The 25640-nt window shown below is 31.4% G+C and overlaps 1 long non-coding RNA gene across 3 annotated transcripts; it reads left to right on the top strand.

Moving 5' to 3' along the window:
* Window positions 1-6: 6 nt before the first annotated feature.
* LOC106877099 (uncharacterized) lies at window positions 7-17176 on the top strand. Of its 3 annotated transcripts, XR_008265514.1 has the most exons (9): window positions 7-267; window positions 426-588; window positions 1424-2884; window positions 5831-5894; window positions 6048-6209; window positions 6343-6499; window positions 6687-8064; window positions 12951-13094; window positions 14964-17176. It is a non-coding gene; the product is annotated as an uncharacterized LOC106877099 (long non-coding RNA). The 3 variants fall into 3 exon arrangements; XR_001410334.2 differs by lacking the exon at window positions 6343-6499; XR_008265513.1 differs by lacking the exons at window positions 6343-6499; window positions 12951-13094.
* Window positions 17177-25640: the final 8464 nt, after the last annotated feature.

Here is a 25640-nt window from a genome sequence, read left to right on the forward strand (position 1 = left end):
ATAACACTGTGTATTATGAAATGCATTAAACACAGAGATAACACAGCAGCTGCTGCAACAAAGACTACAGCATACCAAGGTAGAGCAGAGATGAAACAATTGTTGTACCAGACTAACACTTCTGTTGCTATGTCAAGGAATCCGGAAGAGATGGTGAAAAGGAATATCTATTCTGAGAGATCCAAGAGTGAATGTTATGCAGAAGGTCAGCTGCGGAACAAATATGAATCTTCAGTTCAGTCAAGAACTTTACCAAAGCCTACCCAAGTAAGTCGTAAGATATTTTACATCTGTGACTTAAGTTTGAAGTAAAAAAATTAGTTGGTGTAATTGTTTATATTATTAATTTCATGTTTGTTTTTAAAAACTTAATGCTAAGAGTAAATATCCAATGCTTTTTAATTTCTTTTACTTTCATTATACAGAAGTACAGTCAGCCAGTTGTGGTGACTTCGAATGATGATGCTGTTGAAGTAAGTAGTCTGACATCAACATATCAAACAGGAACGCTGTCTTCCCAGCAAAATAATGAACATGGACATAGTGTAGGGAATATGAAACATTATGAAGAAATACCAGAGATGTCAGGTAACTAGTAACATCAAAATCAAAATAGTTCTGATCGTTTATCTAATTAAATGTATAATTTTAAACAGCATATTAATTTTAGATTTACCATTAGTGTTAGATTCTTTTTTTACATTGCTGTTAATATTTTATAGTATTCATATGTTTATTCAAATATTAACTATTTTATTGAATTTTATAATCTATGTTTTAAAAGGATGTCAAATTAGTTGAGAAGAGAATATTTTCCACTATAGAATATAGCTCCTCTATTAATATATGAAGATAATAATGTTGGGAATTTTAAGTCTCTGCATCAATACCATGCCAACGTCTGACCCAAATCTTAATTTTTGTTATCCTCACACTGGTATTGAACTGTGCCTCTGGTAAAGAAGCTTAACTCTCAACTGTCATTTGAAGAGATAGTTCTAGAGTGTTTCTTGTTGTATAATGCTCAGAATCTACCATAGTTCAAAGAAAGGCAATGGGGGAAACAGCTCCAGTAAAACAGGACACATTCCATGTTCTCCTAACAAAACAATGCTTTACTGGATATTATTTAAAATAATTGATTAAAAAGGATTAAGCTTTGGGCAACTGAATAATTTTAGAATATTTATCATTAAGAAAATAATAAGAAACAAAAACTATTATCTGCTGATAATTAACATTTTAAATTTTATATTAATATTTTGTATTTAGTGTACTGAAATTATATTTATGTTAGGAGATCAATATTTTTAATGAATTTATTTTCCATTCTTATAACTTCTCTACAAATTGATTACAATTTGTGCTATTGAACCAATTCTGTTTATTGGTTACTATTGAATATTTCTCATTTACATTTCAGGAAACAATATCTACAAAAACAATGAAGATTGTACATTGAAAAAAGATGAAAACCAGGAAACCTATCTAAAACATGCATAACATATAATAGTTTATCTTCTATCTGTCTTAGGGAGGCAAACATTATTTGTAACATTCTTAAACTGATGTCGTTAAGTTTTATTTTCTTAATTATCTTCACAAATAGCTTTCATTAGACATTCTGAGACATGACAACTAGATTTTTTTAAGATAGGCAACTTTAGTGTCCTTAAAAACCTCTCTGCCATAAAGACTACATGTCAGAATTTGATGGTTAATTTTATTTTCCATTAAATACAACACTGTATGTGTACGTATGTATATATATATATATATATATATATATATATATATGTGTGTGTGTGTGTGCTTAGCTATATGTGTGTACATATACATATAAATCAATCCAAGGAAAAAACAATTTCCTTCAATGGGATGGAAAACATCCAAATTTCACTGGTTCTTTAGTTAAATACCACAAGATAGTAGAGAAAAAAATCTATATTAAAGGAAATAGAGAAATACGATTGACATATTAAAAATTTATTAATATTATGATATAATATAATTATAATATAAAAAGATATAATATAATATAACAAATAATTAAAACAAATGTCTCCCCCAGGGAATTTATAAAGATTCACTTTTAAGCATATGAGTCTCTTGAGGGTAGTATTTGTCTAAAAAAAGACAAAAATTTCATGCAAGGACTGCGAAATTATAATAAAATAGACTTAATACATTACCTGTATTTATTTTATACACTTCAGGAAAATGAAAGACAAAATCCACCCTGGGATTTGAACTTAGAACAAGAAGAGACCAAAATAAATCCCAAAAGTCATTTAGTTCAGTACTCAACTGTTTATGTTGCTCCAATAAAGCCAATTTTTTTGTTGTGTGATTAATTCGAGATCACTGGCAAATTTTATTGCTATTATTTAGTTAGAGTTATGAAATACATGAGAGTTACATTTTGATAGCAAATATTTAATTTTACACGAAACATAGGATATAAGAGACCTTTGATGATATTTTATTTCCTTCAAAATTTGCTTTCCTCTCTAAACAAAGTCAGTTTAAAATTCCATTATCTTACATTTAAATTCTCTGTACTTCACTTTGTTTTCTACAAGCTACTTAACATTTATACTGATAGATGAAGAAAAGCAAGAGCATATGATTCAAGGGGTAACTCTCTCTCTCTCTCTCTCTCTCTCTCTCTCTCTATCTCTCTCTCTTTCTCTCTCTCTCTATCTCTCTCTCTTTCTCTCTCTCTCACACACACACATTCAACCAAATGAAATGTTGTAGCAGGCTCCTCTCTGGTTGATCATCGTAAAGCTGTTGTTACAGCAGCAGAGATCTAGCAGCAACAGCAATTGTTACAATGAACTGGTTTATTTCAAGTGGCAGTGTCAATCATAACACAAAACATGTAAGTTTATTTACATCTTTCAAGTGTTTATATTTTTCTGATAAAACATTTTCTTTGTAAATTCTGGACAAAGAAATATATAAATTGTTCCATGTTTACATAATCAGCAAATGTCCAGTATCTATATGTTGTGCAAAGTGAGAATCTTTAATTCATCACCATCGTCGTTGTCATTTAACGTCTGCTTTCCATGCTGGCATGGGTTGGATGGTTTGACTGAGGACTGGTGAGCCAGAAGGCTGCACCAGGCTCAATCTGATCTGGCAAAGTTTCTACAACTGGATGCCCTTCCTAATGTCAATCACTCCAAGAGTGTAGTGGGTGCTTTTACATGCCACTAGCACAAGGGCCAGTCAGGTAGTTCTGGCAACAACCATGCTCGATAGGTGTTTTTTTTTACGTGCTACCTGCATGGAAGCCAGTCCAGTGGCACTGGCAACGACCACGCTCAAATGTTGTTTCTCACGTGCCAGTAAGGCAACAATTACGCTCGAATGGTGCTTTTTACATGCCACTGGCACGGGAGCCACTCCATGGCCCTGGCAACAATCACGCTCAGATGTGCTTTTAACGTTCCACTGGCATGAGTGCCAATCAGGTGGTACTGTCATTGGCCACGTCAGCGATTTTGATTTCACTTGCCTCAATAGGTTAAATTATTAAATTAATTTTCTGTTGTATTTTGTCTCACACATAATGATCCTTTCTACATTTTGTTGTTGATTTTTTTTATATTTATATTTTTACAAAATATGATGCTTATGACACTATTTTAGGTTTAGAAACATTTCATTCGGTTTGAATATCATGTAATTTGTTAATTATTGTTTGTGATTTATAGAATAAACTATTTAATATAAAATATCAAGAGGTATTTTGAATATTAGCTAAGTGGCATAGACTGGGACATAAACATTTTGAGTGGAGTCTGAAAAGTTCCAGTGACATCTTTTGATGAATTGGAAGTTTTTGCTCTCAGACATTGAATGTAAATGGCAGAATCCTGTGGCATGCACTTGACTGAACTTAGACTAAAGAATTTCCTAAAGTCCTTGATGTAAGATTAATGACAATGAGAATATCAGATATTAGCTTTATTTATGCAAATCTAAAAGGAATTCTGTAATCATATTGTTCAAATCAAGGAACATGGAAAAAAATTGTTACCCAATTTTTAAATATGGCAAAATATTGGATTATTTACTTGCAAAATAACAATATAAGATCTATAAATTAGAAAATTACTATTTGTAAATATTCAGTGACTAGTTGTCACTTTGAAAACTATACATTTCGAACAGGAATTTGGCAGCGGCACCTCTAGCCAAACAATTATTCTGTGGTGCTGAAGGGAAATAACCTAGAAATCGTGATACACAGATATTGTTTTGAGCTGAGTGGGGGTGCTAGATTCCCTTGTTCAAAAATATAAGGACACAGATTGTATCGTATAGCCAGCTGGAGACGATGTCTCCTGGGTCTAAATTACAGCAACATTCATCCTAAACCAGGACTGCCATGTTATGTTGGCAAACAATCTTTACTCCAGTATAAGATCTGTTTTGGTTTACTTTTCCAGTGATATAATAAATATTTTCAAACATTACCATTGTAAATTTCATAAAGTCATATGGTTTGCATTTTTACCTGGCAGGTGATCAGGTGGCAAGTAAGTTTCTTCATATTATTGTTGCAAATAGCCGAGTCATTTGCATTACAGAACTCTCCGAGCCTTGATTTTTCTATTGTTTGGGCAATATCCAAGCTTGGAAAGACTAAAGGAAAGGCAAAAGCAATAAGCAATATCAGATATCCATAAAAGAAGCTACTCATAAGGTTTTATGTGGCCATGGTGGAAGCTGAAAGTAAGAAGTTTGCCAAGTGTTCTTCATTTGTAAGCAAATTAATATATTTTTGAGGGAGTGTATACAAAAGGATTGCAGTACACTTGCCGTTAGCAACACTGCAAAAAGTAGAAGCATGGTGGATATGTTACTACAAGAGGTTGCTGGTAAATTTGTGGGAGAGAGAGAGAGTAACCAGCCCAAGGGGACACAAACGAGGGAACTGCTATTCAGATAGACAGGTGTATGTACACAGTAAAGGTATCAGCCTCATTAACAAGGTTGCTCCCTTCCATTATTCTTTTCTACTCAAGGCACAAGGTCCAAAATTTTTGGAGAGGGGCCCAGTCGATTAGATCGACCCCAGTACGCAACTGGTACTTTTAATCTATATTCTTTGGTTGTGAAGAAACTGACTGAGTTTCCCTTCCATCTCATTTTCTTAACATCAGATATATCTGCTTCATCTCAGCTCTAGCATTTGATAGAATCCCTTCAGACCTGTCTGTCAAAGTTTTAATTGTTATTAGGAATTACTTTAATATCCTAAGCTTAATTGCATGAAGCTATTTGAAAAATATTTGATAAACTTTCAGGAAACACATCCTTAAATTGTAAATATATGCACTAGATACTAAAAAAAAATAATCTATACAATCTAGACTGAACAAATTTTTATAGTTGTAAAATGATAATTAATACATATATCTCACATAATTTGCCAAAAATAGCTGCCGCACATCCCTCGAATAACACTCACTGCCTTTAAAAAATTGAAGACTTATTTGAACAATATAATTCTAGATATACAAAAGGAATAGATGGTCATAATTGGAATGTTTGTTATCTTAGTTTTGCTCAATTAAGGCAAAACAAGCTTTCTAAACAAAATATCTAAAAGCAAGATTAGTTCATATAATGTTCAAACTGATGAACCCCTATAGTCTATTTATCTAAGGAACAGTTAATGTAAACCTTTTAGCATACAGTTTTCAGTTGCTATAGAGTAAATAATCTCAAAGTTCAGCATTTACATTTCCTTTTGTATTTTTTGTGAATGTGCAATGTGTTATATTTTAACATAGTTTTGTTTTCGTTACAGATAATATTCTCAGCTACAGAACAAATATAAAGTTCAAAGCAGAACTCTTCCCAAACCTTCATTGGTAAGAACCGTTTTTTGATAGAAACTTTTTAATTGCTACAAAATAATTTTTTTTTTTTTTTTTTTTTACAAACATATTTGACTAAAATTTTTCTCCAATTTCCTTTGATTAGAATTGTTTATTTTCCTTACTAATTATTTGCTATATTTTTAGACAGAAGTGCAGCCAACCAGTTATAGTAAACTCTAATGATGATGCTGTAGAAGATTATTCAACTTTGCCTTCTAACGCCCCATCTGGTTCACTCTCTACTCAATAGGGCAACACCCAAGGGTGGGAAATTTCAACTTTATAAAGAAATACTCGAAATTTCAAGTAAGTAATTTAATAATCCCCTTGTAAATATCTATCATCATCATGATTGTTACACATTTCCGTTTCCATGCAGACATAGGTTGACTGGGTCTTCCATGGTTAAATACCTTTTTTAACACCAACTACTTTACAGAGTGTACAAGATGCATTTTCTCTTGGCACTAGGGAAGTTGCCATGTCTTCTACAAGATTGAAAGGATCCCCTGGTACCTCACTTAACAGATTGCATTTTATTATGGCACCAGCACAAGAGAGGAAAAGAGTGAGAACATGATGGATAGATTGTGAGGGTGAATATTGGTTCTTACTACTGTTTAGCTATTTTCAAATAACATCATGTATTTAATATGAAATGCAAAATTTCCAATATTTTTTTTTTATGTTTTGTTATTTTATAACTTGAACTATTCAGACTTTGTATTTCAATAAAATTTTAATTTGATTTGAAATTTACAACATTTCATTGGTACATTTCAGGGACTGAAATATACATTAAGCAGCAGCCTTGAATAAGAGTCACCACCAAAAGACATCCTTGAAACATGTAGCAATCATGAAAACAATCTTCCCCCAGTCTATTAATTAACATAATGGAAATTTTGTTGCATAATATTTGAGTGGAACTTTAATTTCAAAACCATGACAAGTCAAACAATGTAAATATTTCCTGTCTGCTACAATTTACCCATATACTAGGCATATCAAAGAAAAAATAGCTTTAATGATAGCTACTTTAAAAGACAAACTTTTATATCTTGAGGCTTATTGTTTTATTTTCTGTTATCTCAGTATTCCTTTGCACTGAGTTACGTTTTCTTGAAACTGTTTTTATCTCAATAAGAACTATCGTTGAAGAGGACTCTTTACAAGCTTTCTTTTTCAAGTTTCCCCTTTGAGAAAAGGGGAAAATAAAATTATTTGTATTTATTGATATTGTGACATTAATTCCCCCAAGTCCCAAAAAAAAGAGAAACTATTTTGTTGGGCGTATACTTGTATTTGTAAATGTTTATATGTTTGTGCTCTTTTAAAAAAGAAAGCTTAACTCAAACTTCTCAAACTAAATGTTTTAATAAGCTACAAGGGTAAATTTAGTTGTAATAAAACTTATTTTTGACATGGTTCATTAAGTTCTTGCTACTTCAGAAATATTTCTGTAAAAAAAAATAATGTTCATACATAGATAACATTAAAAAAAAATGATATTTTCTTTAGTAAAAAGTACCAGAATACAATGAAAGTATTCTTGATGCAGCAAATTTAAATATTTGTCCACCATTCACATTCTATTTGTTGAAGTTTTGTTATAAATAAGAAGGTTTTAACTGAAACAATTTTATGTACATCAGTTTGCTTGTTAAACCAAATTCACATTATAAGAATATGGTGTATCATAATATTGTTTCCTTGTATCAGCATAAAGTTACAGATTTGTAAAGAAGTACAAATGTCTAAATTCGCCCCAGTACACACTTATATCATCAACCAGCAGAAGAATGGAAAGCAAATTTCGATCCAGTGAGATCTTGTAATGGATATAAAGGAATGTAATAAAATAACATAATATATTTAATTCAGCACCCAATACACACACACACACACACACACACCTCCTTATATCAGAAAACACTCATTTGGTATTATTTCATAAAAACAATTTATATCTTAGTAATTACATGCCAAATACATAATCATATTTAAAATGAATGGTCAAGAGTAAGAGAAGGTGACATGCAAATATTAGCATCAAATAACTGTTTTAAATTTCTGTTGCACCAACAAAATTGATACAGGATAATGGAACAGTTAAGCTCATTTATTGAAAATTCCTATCGACATGAATATATATCTTGAGGTAAGTTTAATTTCATCTTTCTATTAACTATACATGGATAAATATATTCTTTAAAATATTTTATCTGTATCTTGTTATAAATGTCTTAATATCATTTCTGAGTCATATATATTTATTTGTTTTATGTTCACACTGATAAAGAGTGAGGTTGAGATTTTGATGTTATTTGAATTTATTATCTGCTTATGAATTATTGCATCATGGAAGGTGTTTATAAGCCATTTAAAAAATTCTGTGCTGCAAATGCAGCACAGAATTTTGTCAGTGAACAGGTCGCAGTCTCAAAATGACAAAAATATTTTGGCAAATTAAATTTAAATGTTGAAGTGAATCTAATGGTTTTTGTGTGTTTTTAAATGGCTTATAAACACCTTCCACACTGCAATTGTTTTTGTTTCAGCACGCAATCTCAGATCAGGTCACTTGCTATGCAAGTACGTCTCCATAATTATGAATTATTTTCTTGGTGAAATAACTTCTTGAGGATTGTAATATTGAGTTAAAAATTTAGTTAGACTTCTTTATATATTCACAGGAGTAAAGATTAGAAATCAAAGAAATGGAGTCATTCTTCTATTTGTTTCGGTAATTTGACTGTGGCCATGCTAGAGCACTGCCTTTAGTCAAGCAAATTGGCCCCAGGACTTATTCTTTGTAAGCCTAGTACTTATTTTATCTGTCTTTTTTGCTGAACGCTAAGTTATGGGAACGTAAACACACCAGCATCAGTTGTCAAGCAATGTTGGGCAGGAGGACAAACATAAACACACACATACATATATACATATATATATATATATATATACGACGGGCTTCTTTCAGTTTCCATCTACCAAATCCACTCATAAGGCTTTATTCGGCCCAAGGCTATAGTAGAAGACACTTGCCCAAGGTACCACGCAGTGGGACTGAACTGGGAATTATGTGGTTGGTAAGCAAGCTACTTACACACAGCCATTCCTGAAAAGCAATTATTACTAAGTGGAACATAAAGATTTTACAATTAAATTACATACACTACTATAATACTTCTCAAAAAATTGCATGAATCTCCACATTATTAAATATTTCATTGTGACAATCAGCAAAATAATTAACTATGAGCCTATAATCTAATCAAGTAATTAGAAAATAGGTATGTATTAAAATATATACCTTAATTATTCTTAAGTTAAAAACAAATATAGAAATAAATATTATGACTCTATATCTCCCAAATTCTAAATAATAGAAAAAAAAAAGTAATCACTTATGTATTCTCTGATGAAACTGCTGTTAAGAGCCTTTTCACAGTAATGCTAATATGAGCCAACAAGAGAGCCGCTAGATAATTGCTCAATTTGCTGGAAATCATACTCTATCACCTTAAAAAAGGAAAGGTTACATGAGATAATGTACTCTAAGATACAACTGACAAGGTGAGACAGTCATGGTTGGACTGCCTTAGATTATATGCCTACTCAATCAGAATGAACCTGAAGCTAAGCAGCAGCAACAACAACAAAATAGAATGTGTTTTTCTCCTGTAAATAAAGGGTTATGATAAACATGATACAGGAAAAGGGATAGCATATTTACATTGGGAATGACGTGTAGCAAACACTCATTGCTTGTAAACAGAAAGCAAATTAATATGAACAGCAAGTACTGATTGAATTAATTAGCTTCTAAAAGATTGTAATTTCGTGGCTTTTTAAATATTTTCTGTCTATATTAAAAAGTTTATCAGTGAAGTGCTTAAATATTTATGTAGTATTTAATTTGATTTTCAATATAATTATAAATCTAAAAAGAAATAATTTTATAGTTCAATAGAAATATCATTGTTATTTTTCTTTTCAAGTATTAAACAAGATTATCAATATAAAGAAACATTTAGGATTATAGTCATTCTCTCCCCAACCTCTCTCTCTCTCAAATAAGGAAATAAACATGCTATGAGAAATTACTTTGAAAAGAAAAGGGTTATAGTTACTTGTGTCTCTAAACTGGTACCAATTGTTATAAGATCCCAAAATATATTTTATGCTGGTGTTTGTCTCTATGACAAACTATCACAAAAGAATTTGTAACAAATCTGGTGATGTGGTTCCATAAAACTGCTTGATAATTATGTGTCAATCAGCAATTGAATGATGGTTAATGAGTAAAGTCCATTTATTCCTTGATTGATGTTAGAAACCAGTGACCCACATGATAGATGGCAGGATATAAATATTGAGCTTCAAATACTAATAGTGTAGTAATATTTGATGATACAAACTTCTGTAGCTTGATTTTCCACTCTGGCTATATTTTATGTGCCAGATATAAACAATAAATAAACTCATAAACAGATGCATTGTTAAAACTTAACATCACAATGGAATTACATGGTGATCCTCAGAAAATAGTAAAAACAAAGTTTAATTTCCACTTTTATATGTCTTACTATTCTAAGAAATATTATTTTTGTCCACTATAAAGTTTTATCTGAAATAAAGAAACACTGATATTAATCTAATTTTTATGACAATATTTGAAAATTTTGATTAAAAATATTTCTGAAGAAATTACTGTTCTATAATTGCACATTAATAAAATCATGGTAGCTATTAAAAACACACACTGGTTTCTCTGCTTTAGCTTAATTATTATTTTCATAATTATTATTATTAGGTATTGAGGGTTTTTTTTTTGTTGTACAGCTAATATTACATGGTCACTTACACTCTAGTTTACTACTAAAATAAAATCAATAATTGAGACAAATAACTAAGTATTTATTCAGTTATGTGCAGTGTTTGTATATATCTGTGTATATATATTGGTAGCTAGATAGTTATAAAACATAATGATATGTAGAAAAAAAATGTTTGAATGGACTGGATCTCTTGACATAGACTTCTTTGTCGTTCAACACACAAAGCATGTTGACAAAAGAAACACAAAACAATAAGTTCTTTCCAGCCTCCCACAGCCCATACTAACAAAGAAAGCTGAAGTATCAGGAACGCAGTAACAAACATAAATACAGCAGCAGGCAGACAGCCGTGCTATATTGACATAAATACATTGTGACACACTACTATAACAGTACAACTGAGTAGTCACACAAAGCAGTACAATTAGATTTTTCAATCCTCTTCTTCTAACCAGGTGGAATTAATTTTGTCACAAAAGTGCGCATTTTGTCATAATTCATTTTATTTATGTTATCTATATATGTATATATATCAGTGGGAAACATTTTGTGTGTGTGTGTGTGCACATCTGATTAGGATAGGGGTATTTTTTTTTAAGTGGTGGTAGTGTTTTTTTTGTTTTTTTTTCTTCTATAGAAAGCAAGAAGCTTTAAGCAACTGGGAAGGGAAATGAATGGAGTGTACTTTATATTGATAGAGCTGAGAGGTGGGAGGATAACAAGTGTCAGCTGTATTGTGTTGAATACAAAGCAGCGAAATCTTTATTGTTCTCTTGTATTTGCTGCCTTGCATTTTCACCATAAGAAAAATTCTTTAATGATCAATATGGAATTACTTATTACACATATAATTTTATTTAATATTTAGCATTCTTATTTTATTTCCCTCTGATTATAAAAAGATGTTTTGTTCAAAGTATTTTTTATGATAATTAAAGGTTTAATGTGAATTATACATTTAGAGTAAAATGTAACAGAAATATACTTAATGTTACTTCATATTTTCAGTAGGCTAACAATAAATCCTTTGATAATTCAGTAGCCAAGATAAACATTGAAAGTGTACAGTTCTATATTTAAGAGATGAGGAATTATGTACATTAGACGGATATTTGTCCTCATCTTGCCCACGGGCATATGGCATAGGGGTTAAGAGCGTGGGCTACTAACCCCAAGATTCCGAGTTTGATTCCAGGCAGTGACCTGAATAATAATAATAATAATAATAGCATCGAAAAATGCCTTAGGAATGAGAACCCAGGTTCAAAAATTCCCCAAGACACCTGATGAAGGTTGGAGGGTATATCAGCCGAAAGGTTGTTAACAACAAACAAGATGAGAACAAATATCTGTCAAATAATGTAAATAATGTATTGAAAGTGTAATTAGCTGTATTTATAATTGTGTCAGTAAATAGTGTTTAAGGCTTTGTTCATTCAGTTCTAAAAAAAAAAAACATATCAAGATTGAAAATGGTAAAAGCGAAAAAGAAAACTATTTAACTCAAACAATGTTTTAAATTGTTTTGATCTTTGTTGACTGTGAGAATTATAAATACCCTGTGATTTCAAAATCTCCCTTGTAATGTTGTTTTAAAAGCAACAAAGCTGTTGTATAAATATGTTATTTTTGTTCCAATAAATGAATTTTATTTGAAAGTTACTGTAAATGAAATTCAATGAATAAAAATAAAATGTATTAAATACGTAATTACATAAATAGAAAATAAACATAGATACAGAAAGTAAATTTTTTAAAGTTATTGTAATTATTTTTTACACTTAAATCTAAAAAAAATGAAAGTTACTATTTCTTAAAATGTTGGCTCCAATAGTTTTATTATTTATGCCATGGTCAGTAATAATGCTGTTGAACACAGTGGACAGGTCTGCCTTGATATCAATTTCAGTTGCAAGAAAGTTGTTTGAAAATCCATAACAGTAAAATTTTGGCATTAAAATCACTTTCACTGATAAGGACCGTAATGATTAACAGCAATGATGTAAAACTACAGCTTACCGAAAATATGTATGATTATATGTGTAAGCAAAACATCCATAACTGTACTCAGTCAGGGCTAACCTTGAACTAGTAACAATAATTCAAGAATATTAATGACTAGTATTGTTTTTTGAAGTGTATTATATGTAAAAGTGATTCAACTGAAAGAAAGAAAAAATGCCTCCATTCTATTCTAAAACAGAAATGAACCAATTGTTTTACAAGACATGATACAGTCAATATATCAATATATCAAAGAAAGTTGAAATTTTCACTCTAAATTGTCTGGATACCAACAAATATTGAACCTTCTTTCAAAGAAAAATACATCTCCTAATTATTACAGGTGAATAATTTTGTGTCCATTTTATATAAATCTATGTGCATGCCATGTATGTATGCATGTTCTTGACAGAGTTTGAATAAATGTAATATTTATAGAGTGTTTTTAGCTCTGCCTACTCCTTTTACAACTTCCATATTTATGAGCAGCAGTGTCATAAATCCACTCTACCAAATCCACTCATAAGGCTTTGATCGGCCCGAAGCTATAGTAGAAGACACTTGCCCAAGATGCCATGCAGTGGGACTGAACCCGGAACCATGTGGTTGGTAAGCAAGCTACTTACCACACAGCCACTCCTGCACCTAAACAATTATTGTAGACACCATCACTAACTATTATTACCACTGTGAGGGATCTTCTTTGGAGTTGCTCTACAAGCTAGAAATAGTCTCCAGGTCTTTCAGAAAAGATCAGATGATCACAGCTAGAATGCTTCTGATCACACCTTTGCTCAGATAGAGTTGAACTGGGAGTAAATGACAGCAGCCATAAAGACCAATACTGTTATAGACCCCAGTATCTATAATATGTTGTATTTCATTTTTCTTGTGACTGGTTTAATTTACTGTGTAACCCATAGCTGACTAAATAAAAGACACGTTGAACAGAGCTGAGCTCTTTTCAAAATAACTTTATTAAAAGAACAAAAAGGAAAAGAACTTTCTATTTTGCAGAGTAATCATTGATTTTTACTGTCATTCTAAACAGACACTCATGTAATCAATAAAGCAAACAAAGATAATAAAAGCAGTGCCTACTTTTTTGGTGGTTGGATATGTGCACAAAAATTTGAAAAGGAAACAAATAAAAGGAACGGATCATTAGAACTGAATGAAAATATTATACAAGCATGAGAGCAGATATAATCTAAGTAAAGTCTAATCTGAAATAAGGGTTAAGATTCAGAAATGAGTAAATTAAAGAAAGTGTGCTAAACATATAATGTGTAAGAAAATTAATTATTATAAAGATAACAAAGTTATATAAATATATTCTGAAGGTGTAATTGACAAATATAAAATATTTTAACATTTAATTTTTGATTAAGCATAATGAATATCTTAATGTTATAAAACTACTTTTTCTGCAATAAGTCTGTAGTTTGCTTACTACACTTTTTTTTCCGAAACTGGAGGATGTTCGGAGAAATGGAACCTGTTCTCAGCTTAACTTTTACTACATCTCGATGGATAGCAAAACTTTCTAATCAATTATGTCTAGACCTGCTGCTTTATAGTAATAATAATGAGCAATCAATTCTATCAAAACTTAAATTTGTTAACATCCACTTTTTGTTATATCTATAATAAATCGCTTATTATTAGCATAATATATATGTATAAGTTCACAAAACATTCTTAATTCACACAAGTTCTCATAACATCTATAATTTGGCAAAAAATTGTTACATTCTCCATTTATTTCTTAAAATACTGTTTTCTACGAAGTGTCAAGAAGTTTCATTGCACTTTAGCAACCTGGTCACTGACATACTTAGTGTCAGTGACCAGATTGCAGAGGTATTATAAAACTTCTTGACCCTTCATTGTAGACAGTATTATTAAGAAATGAATATAACAGATTTTGTGTTCTTAAAAGGTTAAAAATTACTCTTCCACTATGTGACTGTTTCAGTTTCACCACACAATCTCAGATTGAATCTTGTGAAGCAAGTAAAACTCCAAAATCTATAATTTAAATGTCATAAAGTGGCACATTGTTAATCTGCATGTCACTCAATGAAGGAATTACTATTATATATGATTTGTTTCTTAGCATGTGATAAAATCATAGTATATTTTAATTCCGTTTAGTACATGTTTGAACTGAGATAATTGCTACCCCACACTTTTTTTTATATGATTTCAGAACATGTTTCCTACCCAAGAGAGTCAAAGGTCTTGATGGAATTGACAATATTTACTCCAAAGAATTCCAATTACACAGTAAACTGTGGTAAATTTATGTTTCAAATATATTAAATGTATTTTCAAATGTTTGATTCACTTTATAAAAATCAGTAAATCTTTTAAACAACATGTAAAGCTTTGTTATGAAGGACTCTGGAGAAAATGTTCAATACACAATGAAAGTAGAAAATTCATTTGGTAAAGATGGATAGACAACATCGGATTAAAAGGTTTCAGTATTAATGAAAATTATAGTTCTGTTAAATAACACTTTCATATCAGACACATGTTAAAAAGGAATGATGAAGGCTAATATATGATCTTAAAAAACCTAAACCAGTGGAATACCCAGACTTCATAACTTTGGCATGTTATATGATACACATGCCAAAGCTCCTTTTAAAGCTAGTAATGGAATGGTATAAACATTAGAGGAAGAGATATCAATAAACCTCTGAAATTTGTAAATGAAAATATTTATGACTGGGGAAAGTTACATAATTATTAATTTTAAATACACTAATGGTAAAGGCAAAATATTTCATCAAGAAAAGAAAATGCAAATACTGGTATATCTAAGAATATGGAGAGAAGTAACATCAATGTGACCAACATAGCACTTGGGTTAGAATAAATTTGTAATCAATTCATTAAACAAAAACGAGAATTCAAAATACTCTTGATACTTTACATTAAATGAAAAAGAAACGGACTTAAAGACTGCTACATCTGACTAGTTTTTTGTAAGGTTTTTAAACCCCTTTTTACGTAATAAAGATTTGGTAAACCATTGAATTATTTGGAGTTGAGTATTCAGGTAACTGAGTTGTATAAAATGAGAGAAAAATGGAATGCATTTCAAATGTTGAGATCTAAAGCAGTTCATATTTATATAACTTCAAAGGAAATACAGCTCTTTTAGATTATCAGAGGAGAGTGTTCCATAATGAAAATTATTTCAAAAGGAAAGAAATAGAGTAACAAAAAAAAAAAAGAAGCAAAGACTGATATACATATATGAAAGAACAAGAATTAGGTCAGAATGCCAATAAAATGTAACACAATTATAAAAACTACAACAGAGAGAAGTGATAAGTTGCTTCGAGCTGACCTCTGGTGCAGATGATACTCAACTGATTGATTGAACATATCTTCCTCCAGCAATGATTTGTGTTACATGAGATAAAAGCCAAGTAATGGTAGTCTACTCTGATTTTTTTTTGTCTGCTTTACAAAATTCATCCAGTGAAATACAAGCTCTTGAACATTATTTGCTCTACTATATCTAATTTATTTTGGAATATGCAATTCCCAGAAAAATTTGAAGCTTTCAGTTATTGACTAAATAGAATGCTTAAATTTTCAATAACAGACACAAAACAGTAAAACTAAGTGAAATTCTAGTTTTTGTTTTCATGTGTGATGCTTCATGTTATAAATAAAACAATGGATTAATGTCCATGATAACTTGGCAATTTTATATACCAGTCCATTTGTATTTCAGAGAAAAATTTGTTTATGAACACTCAATATTTAACAATGAAAAAGAATTCCAACTTGGATAATCATTCATAAATTTTATTTACTTTATATTAATTGACATTCTTATGTTTTTGCTGGAGTTTTTTTTTTTCCTAAACAATAAACATATTTTCTGTAAAACTTCTAAATTTTTTTTGATATGTTTACTGCAATAGGAAATACATTCAACTTATTGCTAATCAAATGTAGCCGACATTGAATGTTGTGTTTTTTTTTCTTTTCTTTTATAAGGATTCAAAGTAATTTAAATGTATTAGCTCAATTTATATATTCACATTTTTAAATCTTATTTTATACAGATTCTGCTTATGATGGGTTTTTTTTCTTTTTTTTCAAATGATCTCTTGCCTGAAATTTGAGATTCACTCAAATAATTCTTAAGCTACTATCATTCATTTATATTTAAATATTTTCATATCAAATTTACTTAATCAAGACTCGAACACTGTAAAAATATTGCACTGGATATAGTCTGTAATGTTCAGTTGAATTATAATAGTGTGACATAAAAAAAAAGACCATAATTATGTATTAGTCAGGTTTTCATGTGTCCTAATATGAACAGCAAGATATTACCTGTGGTGTCTTTCCTATTTAATTCTTTTGTAATAAAATACAAATTAAAGTTAACTGTGTTTTATTTTTCCTAATGAAATTACAATCAAGCATGAATTATTGTTGTGAAAATTTCCAGAATCTAAGCGTATTACTATTTATGTAAGTCTGAGCAAAACAAATGCTTGTCAACCAAGGAAAAATTGTTGATCAGATAGAGAACGTGAATGGCTTTCCTATCTTGTCTCCATTAATTGATGAAAGTGTTGCAGACATTGGCGCTGTGAGTAAAGCCAGAGCAACTTCAGTTGACTCTGAAGAATATGTAATTCAGTGCTGAATTGCCTAAGACCAAATCTCAAAGCTTTTGTGATGCCAATGCTAGTACCAATTGGGCATTTAATGAGATCCACAGCCTAGACATCAAAATAAGAAAGATACTAACCACCACTGATAATTTCCACATCAACCACAACACCAACAGAATCTATGAAGATGAAGAGATGGTGGCAGAGGCAAAAGGTCAGTTTTGTGGGACAGGGAACAAAAGTTATGCACTATTGAAGAGGTCAGCTGCCCAACAGATGTGAACATACCATCAAAAGTTCAAGAAAAAGAGAACATTTATAGTGAACTAATTATGTTAAAGATTTCAATAATGCCTTTGATTTCATTCCACAGTCAAAGCTGTTAAGAGCATAATACTCAAACGTATATATTTAAAATTTAATTATGTCTTTGACTTGATTTCATTGTTTGTCAGTCAGTTGCTGTTGTCTTATGAATACTATAAATGTTGTGGCTTTGATTTCATTCTATGGTTAGCATTTCTTTAAAGCATTGTATTTGTAGATCATAGACTGTAGTAAAAAAAATATAGATAAAATCATGAGTAGTGTTAATACTGTGGTTGTAAAATAAATAACATTTATGAAAGATGATTCAAAATTTTAAGGGATAAAACATTTCAAGAGTCATCTTATTGATTTCTTTCTTTTATCATAAATTTCACTACAGAATAAGCCACACCCTACCAGGTGTCTGCTTGTAAAATTAATAGCATACTCTAATTCTATTGTATCACACATATAGAATGAAATTTTAAACAAGTAAAATAATCTATAAATTTCCATATAAATAATCTTTGTGTAGTCACAATCTGTTTGTGACAATCTAATATTTTATATAGATTATTTATAAACATTTTTTCAGTACTTAATTTGATAAGCATTTCAGTTTATAGCTAATATATCTTTTTGAGACTAGGTTCAAGGCCCATTATATTTACATGAGCTTATTTTATTGACTATGGAAAAGCAAAAAGCAAAACACACTGACAAGATTTGAACTTAGAAGTAGGAGACCACAATGTAAATATTGAAAGCAATATTGATTACAGATTTACTGTTCTATCAGCTCCACCACCTTTAGTTATAGATAATATTGACCCATTTTTTCTTTTATAGGGTTTAGTCATTGAACAGTGGCCATGCTGAGGCATCACTTCTAACCCTTATCAAATCCAGTACTAATTTTTTCAACTTCTATTTCTCACATCACTAGGTTACATATTTGGCATTAAAAAAAAAAAGAACCAATTTAACACACCAGTTTACACCAATAAATAAATAGATGAGTAGAGGTTTCCCAATTCATTGTTTGCTGACTTGATAAACTATATATTTAAAGTATTTCAACTTGTGTGATATAATTAGTCTGTGGTTTTACTAAGTGTTACCTAAATTACATACATCAGCCAAGTTTTGAAAGGATAAGTTAATATAAATTCTTTTAAAGCTATTGGGTCATCCAATAAATAATACGTTTTTTTTTTATACTTCTTTTAGTTTTTGAAAATTAAGATAAACAAGGTTCTTTTTTCATCTAAAATATACTCTCCTTCATTTTCTACAATGCTCTTCCATCTATATGGTAGACTTGCAAGACCCCTCTTCTTTATTTTGGCGTTTCTCTTTCTCTATCCACTGACTTTGGTGCTTGACATTTTTATAGAGAACCCATTTCTCGCCACCAGTTATTATTTGGTCCAAAAAAAGGTTCATTCGTGAGACATGACTGCAAAGAAAAGCTCACATTCACTCTCTGCACATGATTAGACTCAGAAAGTTTGTGAGGAACCCATTGACCCAATTTGCTGATTTTTCCGATGGCACAAAGGTGTCAATGAATGGTTGAATGACCAAATCCAAGCTTCTCTGCTAGTTCCTTAACAGTTACGATGGGATTTTGTTCCACCAGGGTTTGCAGGACATCCTCATTAAGCTCTACAGATCTCCTGGAACAAGGCTCATCATCGAGGCTGTAGTTTCCAGTTTGAAATTTCTGGAACCACTGATGACACTAGCTTATGCTTATTGTCCAATCCCCATATGCTACATTATTATTCCTTGCACTTTCCATTGCGTTGTTGCCTTTACTGAACTCATAAAGCAAAATATGCCAAATATACTCCTTTGTCACTTCTGTTATAGCTTTGAAAAAAATAACTGTTAAAATCGAACTGCACTCTTCAAAACTTTCACTAAGAATAAAGAATGTTGATGCAGATAGTTTATCCCATTCCCCCTCTGACTTTTAGTTCATGCAATTGAAAAAACCCGCATTATTTATGGGATGACCCAATACAAAACCCTTTTACTAAAAATAAATGAGGTTGAATTAAAACCAGAAATTATTACTCTTACTGACTCAAGTACAGAAGATTTTGAAATAAAAAAATGAAGACCATCTGGCCAAGTGCTGCAGTAAGAGAACCTCTCCAAGTCAATTTACTTATCTCTTAATGACATCATTCTGTCTTAAACCAAGACATGTTGAATTCTTGATATGTTGTCCAGAAAAAAAAAGTGAGATGATTCTGGCTGGAATACCTTTGATCACAGGTCTGCTGGACTGGGGCTAAACAACAACAATCTAATCTGTTTCTAAGCCAATCTCGTTACTACAAAAGGTAGGTCACCATTACAAATTGGCAAAATTGGTAAAGTGCCTTGCTGCATTTCATCGTGTACTTTTATATTCTGGTTTCAAATCTTGCTGAGACAAACTTTGCTTTCCATCCATACATGCACAATCATATAAGTATCAGTTTAGTACTGAAGTTGATTTAATTATACCCATCCTCCCACATTTGCAATCTTGTACCTATGTTAGAAATCAATATTAAACACATTTAAGTTTGAATATATAAGTACGCAGTTATTCCTGTGCAATAGGTTTTGCTGAAAATAAAGTGATCTGCTGCTACTCTCATACTTTCTCTAACTACAATATTCAATCGTCAATACCACATCGTCACCATCATCACTATCTTGATGTCTGCTTTTACCATGCTGGCATAAGTTGTATGGGTTTGAGAATAGATTCCCTAGAAGTAACTACCTTAGCAGAATGCTCTGAAACTACTACAAATGAAAATTTTTGCATTGGGTGGGTAGAGAGCGAGTTTCTTGCATAGTCTCTCTTCCTACAAAAGCAAAAATACACTGCTGCTGCTGCTTATGATGATGATGATGGTGGCGGCGATGATGGTGATGATGAGGAGGAGGAGGAGGAGGAAAAATATTGATATAAATGTTAGTAATTATATTCAAGATTTGAAATCTTAACGTTTGCCAAGTGGAAAGCTATCATCATATTGCTGTGAAAATTCTCAATGAATCTAAAGTGTCTCGTGACTGCAACTACAGAACACTTTTCACTGCCACACTGCATCAATGAACGTACACACGCCTGTCCTTGAAAATCATTATTACACTTTGTTGTAGCTGACTACCTTAGTAGCCAGCTCTCAACTGCTGCAGCTTACAGTGATGATGGTTGTGGGAGACACATGTCCGTAGTCTCTCTCCCTCCCCCCTCTCTAAATGCTAAGCATATCTCTCTCTTGCTTGGTTAGTTGATATATTTATTTTTGTAGTAGTTTGTTTCTCTCACTCCATCACGCACATGTTCATACACACACACACATTCATAGATCACAAACCAGTGTATCTTCCCCAGCTTGCTTATATAGTTTATATATATATATATATGTATAAGTATGTATATGCATACACACACACACACACACACACACACACACACGCATGCACACACAGTGAGGCAAAGAAGAAAACAAACACTGAGAGAGCTTTCAGCTGTCTCCTAATGAACATAAATAGTAGTCATATGCTGTCAGCTGAACTTGATCTAGGCTTCATTAAGCATGAAATATGCTTCGATTTCTGACATCCACGGTCTCTCTCTCTCTCTCTCTCTTTCACTTACCATTCACACTGATTCTAGAATAAACCATTGTCATTTTCAATATCTTAGCAAATAATGGAATATATAATTTCTATCTGCAGTTCACAGAACAAAGCTTATATATATATATATATATATATATATATATATATATATATATATATATATATATATATATATATATACACACACATCTATGCAGATTTGTAAGTGTAGATGTGTGTATGCATGTATGCAAATGTAAATGTGCATGTGTAGGTGTATAAATATATATGTGTATATATATATATATATATATATATATATAAGTCAGTAAATAGTGGGGTTAGGTGTATAAATATATATGTATATACACTGCATATATATAATATGCATGTGTATCTATATAATATCTTTATATATATATGCTTGTATACAAACATACATATATGTGTGTTGTGTATGTATAGATGTTTATTATGTATTTATGTGTGTGTGTGTACACATATATGTATGAATATGTATGTATATATGTGTGTGTGTATATATATATATATACATGTATGTATACTTATAAATATATATATCTATATACATATGCATATATAATATATACTTATATGTATGTGTCTGTGTGTGTGCGCGTACGTGTGAAATGTCATGTGATTCTACCGGCAATGTTTGCGTAATACACTGAAGATCTTGTACATGATATGAAAGTATTGCAGTTGGTGAAAACGATGAGTATCATGTCCATGATCATGAAGCACCAACTTGAATGGTTTGGTAATCTTCTTCACTTAGAGGAGACATGCAACTCAAAACTGGTGCCGTATAGCGAGTTGCAGCAGGGAAAACACCCTTAGTGCAAGCCACGCAAGTATATCAACAACAACCTTAAAGATACACTTAAAACGATCAATATTGATGCTAGCACCTGGGAAAATCTTGCATCAGGTGGAGTATTGTGAAGGAATCTGATTGCTTGGTGTTAATCGATGCAAGAACAACAATGTTGCATACACTGAGTTGAAATGTAATGGTGAATATATGGGGGATGTGAACCCTCTCCCTCAGAAGGATACAAAAGAGTCTCTTTCATGAGACAAGTGTGGTCATGCCTGGTACTTAAAGGTAGGTATACTCAGCCATAAGCGTAATCATAGAAACAACACCATCCCACCATTCATTCAGCAAGATCTCTCACACAACTTCTGTAATAAAATGTGTAGGTCAGCCAGTGGACTCACTCAGCATTACAAATCCCAACATTTGAATAATCAGGCTGCTACTGCTGAGAAACTGACTTGTAATCAATGTCAAATGACTTGCAAGTCCCTCGCAGGTTTTAAGAGCCATATGAGACGTCAGCAGCAAGAGGAAAACCAAATGTAAAGTGTTTCATAGAATGAAATGAGTTTAAGATGTGGTCTTACTCAGTCGCAATTCAACTTCCACTATCTAAATATATATATATTTATATATATATATATAGGCGCAGGAGTGGCTATGTGGTAAGTAGCTTGCCTACCAACCACATGGTTCCGGGTTCAGTCCCACAGCATGGCACCTTGTGCAAGTGTCTTCTACTATAGCCTCAGGCCGACCAAAGCCTTGTGAGTGGATTTGGTCGACGGAAACTGAAAATAGCCCGTCGTATATATGTATATATATATATATGTATGTGTGTTTGTCCCCCACACCATCGCTTGACAACTGATGCTAGTGTGTTTACGTCCCCATAACCTAGCGGTTTGGCAAAAAGAGACTGATAGAATAAGTACTAGGCTTACAAAGAGTAAGTCCTGGGGTTGATTTTCTCGACTAAAGGCGGTGCTCCAGCATGGCCACAGTCAAATGACTGAAACAAGTAAGAGTATATATGTGTGTGTGTGTGTAAATATTAAGTATATGATTTAACTTATTAAACACAGTTCAACAAAGGATGAACTCGCATTCAACCCTTTAAATATATATATACATATAAAAGTATATATAATATATAAACTTATATATATATATATTCTTTTTATTCTTTTTATTCTTTTACTTGTTTCAGTCATTTGACTGTGGCCATCCTGGAGCACTGCCTTTAGTCAAACAAATCAACCCCCGGACTTATTCTTTGTGAACCTAGTACTCATTCTATCGGGTCTTTTACTGAACTGCTAAGTTATGGGGACATAAACACACCAACACCAGTTGTCCTGCTGATCATTACATCACTTGCGGGACATATTAACAAAACTGAGCGTCTAGTGAGTTTCAACTAGAGATCAGTGTTAAAAATATACATAAACAATTGAGGGATTTTTACCTTGCTGGTACTTGGCGACTTCACTAGTGCTGGTGCCAAAAAAACAGTACCCAGTACAACCTTGCAGGTTCACGGATGCCGGTGCCACATAAAAAGCACCTGTACCAGTACCACATAAATGCACCCATGTTGGTGCTGTGTAAAAGCACCCAGTACACTCATTAAAATAGGGTGGTGACCTGGCAGAATCGTTAGCATGCCAGGTGAAATGCTAAGCAGTATTTTGTCTACCATTACTTTCTGATTTCAAATTCCGCTGAGGTCGACTTTAGCGATGAAAGAGTGCAATGAAATAATCTAGAAAGGAAGGTAGTCATTTTACTCACTGCAAAATATGGTTAAATCCATAATTAGATTACACTCTCAAATCAAATTATCTTGAAATATTCCATTCTTGATAAAAGTCATATCATAGTAATATTGTGCAAATGAACCTAATCTTTTGAAGACTCTACTACTATTTATAGCCTACTAATGAAACCCAAGCAATTAATTCTACCTTGCATCACCAACATTTCTAAACCTATCGAAACTGATTGGACAGCAAACTTGATTGAATATACTAGTACTGTTACAATGCATGTTTTTAGCTAAACACTACACGACTAGATCTAGTCAACTGAGACCAAACTGTGGTTACACACAAACAAGAACACTGAATAACAGATTGTTTAACATAATCCAAGACAACAGTGAAGTATGGTATATTCAGCGTTCTGAATCAGAATTTGCTCCCAAAGAATGAGTCAGCTATCTTCATGTTCTGCATCTGAACAAAACTGATGCAACAACTTCACTTGTAGCTTTCACTTGTTCCCTAAAGGATCTAAAAACAGGAGAACGAAGCAAGATTTTGGGAGATAAAACGTAATTAGTTCATAATTCAATATTGTATATAAATAGTGAAGAGCATATTTGATAATTAAGTTATTCAGTGTAAAACAACTCTTTGGTAAAACTTAACAATTAGTATTTTCTGCAAGATTTAAAATCCAGTGATTTAGAATATCATTATCAATAACTGAAATATAGAATTAACTAATTGATACAATTAGGGTTGATGCAATATATGTTTTCTTTCTCTTTTTTTTTTTTTCAGTGAAAAGGAATATATTTTACAAAAAAAAAAAGAGAAGGAAAAAAACATTAATGCAACACCAAGTGCTTCAATTGATCACACAACATATAATTCCTGATTAATTCACCCACAAACAAATTAACTGCTAAATAGTTTTCTTTTCAAAAAAGCACAACTCCACCCCTATTAATCATTATTCAATTAAAAATATTAAGATTAAAGACAATATTTTTAGAGACAGGATTTAAATTCAGATAGGTGGGGACACAATAAAATAGATATTATAAAATATCTAATCTTTATCTTGTATACAATTCTATCTTTTGCTAAAGAATACTTACCAAAATAGAGAAGTAAGAATTTTAATAATTTCAACAAAACTAAAATTTAGATCTAAATAATATTCTGAATTACAAATCAATATCTAAATAAGACACAAATTTTTTTTTATTCAAAAGTAATGAAATTGAAATTTAGAAAAATTAAAATAAAACTTTTATGTGGTTGACATTGTATTTTTATATTTAGTAGCTCCAGAAAGAATAAAGTAGAAAGTGTTGATATGCAGACCAAAGAACTAAGTGGTAGACGCAAGCTTTGAAAGCATTGCTTAAATTTCTTAAAATGCTGCATATCATAAATGGAGGAAGCACATACAAGAGTAACGCAGTTCCAGATGGCAGTCTCATGTGAGACTGCCGTTTCTGGGGTAATTACTGAGGTAATTACATGAAAATAATTTCTTGATGGCAAAATAAAATCAAATTATTTTTATAAGAATAGAATATTTACATAATAGCATTTGATTAATTAAGTATGTGACCAATATTGCAGATTATACTTTAAAAAAATTAACAATAGAGTTTAATGAAACATTTCAATAAAAATTAATGAAC

The sequence above is a fragment of the Octopus bimaculoides genome, chromosome 14 (assembly GCF_001194135.2).
Source record: "Octopus bimaculoides isolate UCB-OBI-ISO-001 chromosome 14, ASM119413v2, whole genome shotgun sequence".
NCBI classification, from domain to species: Eukaryota; Metazoa; Mollusca; class Cephalopoda; order Octopoda; family Octopodidae; genus Octopus; species Octopus bimaculoides.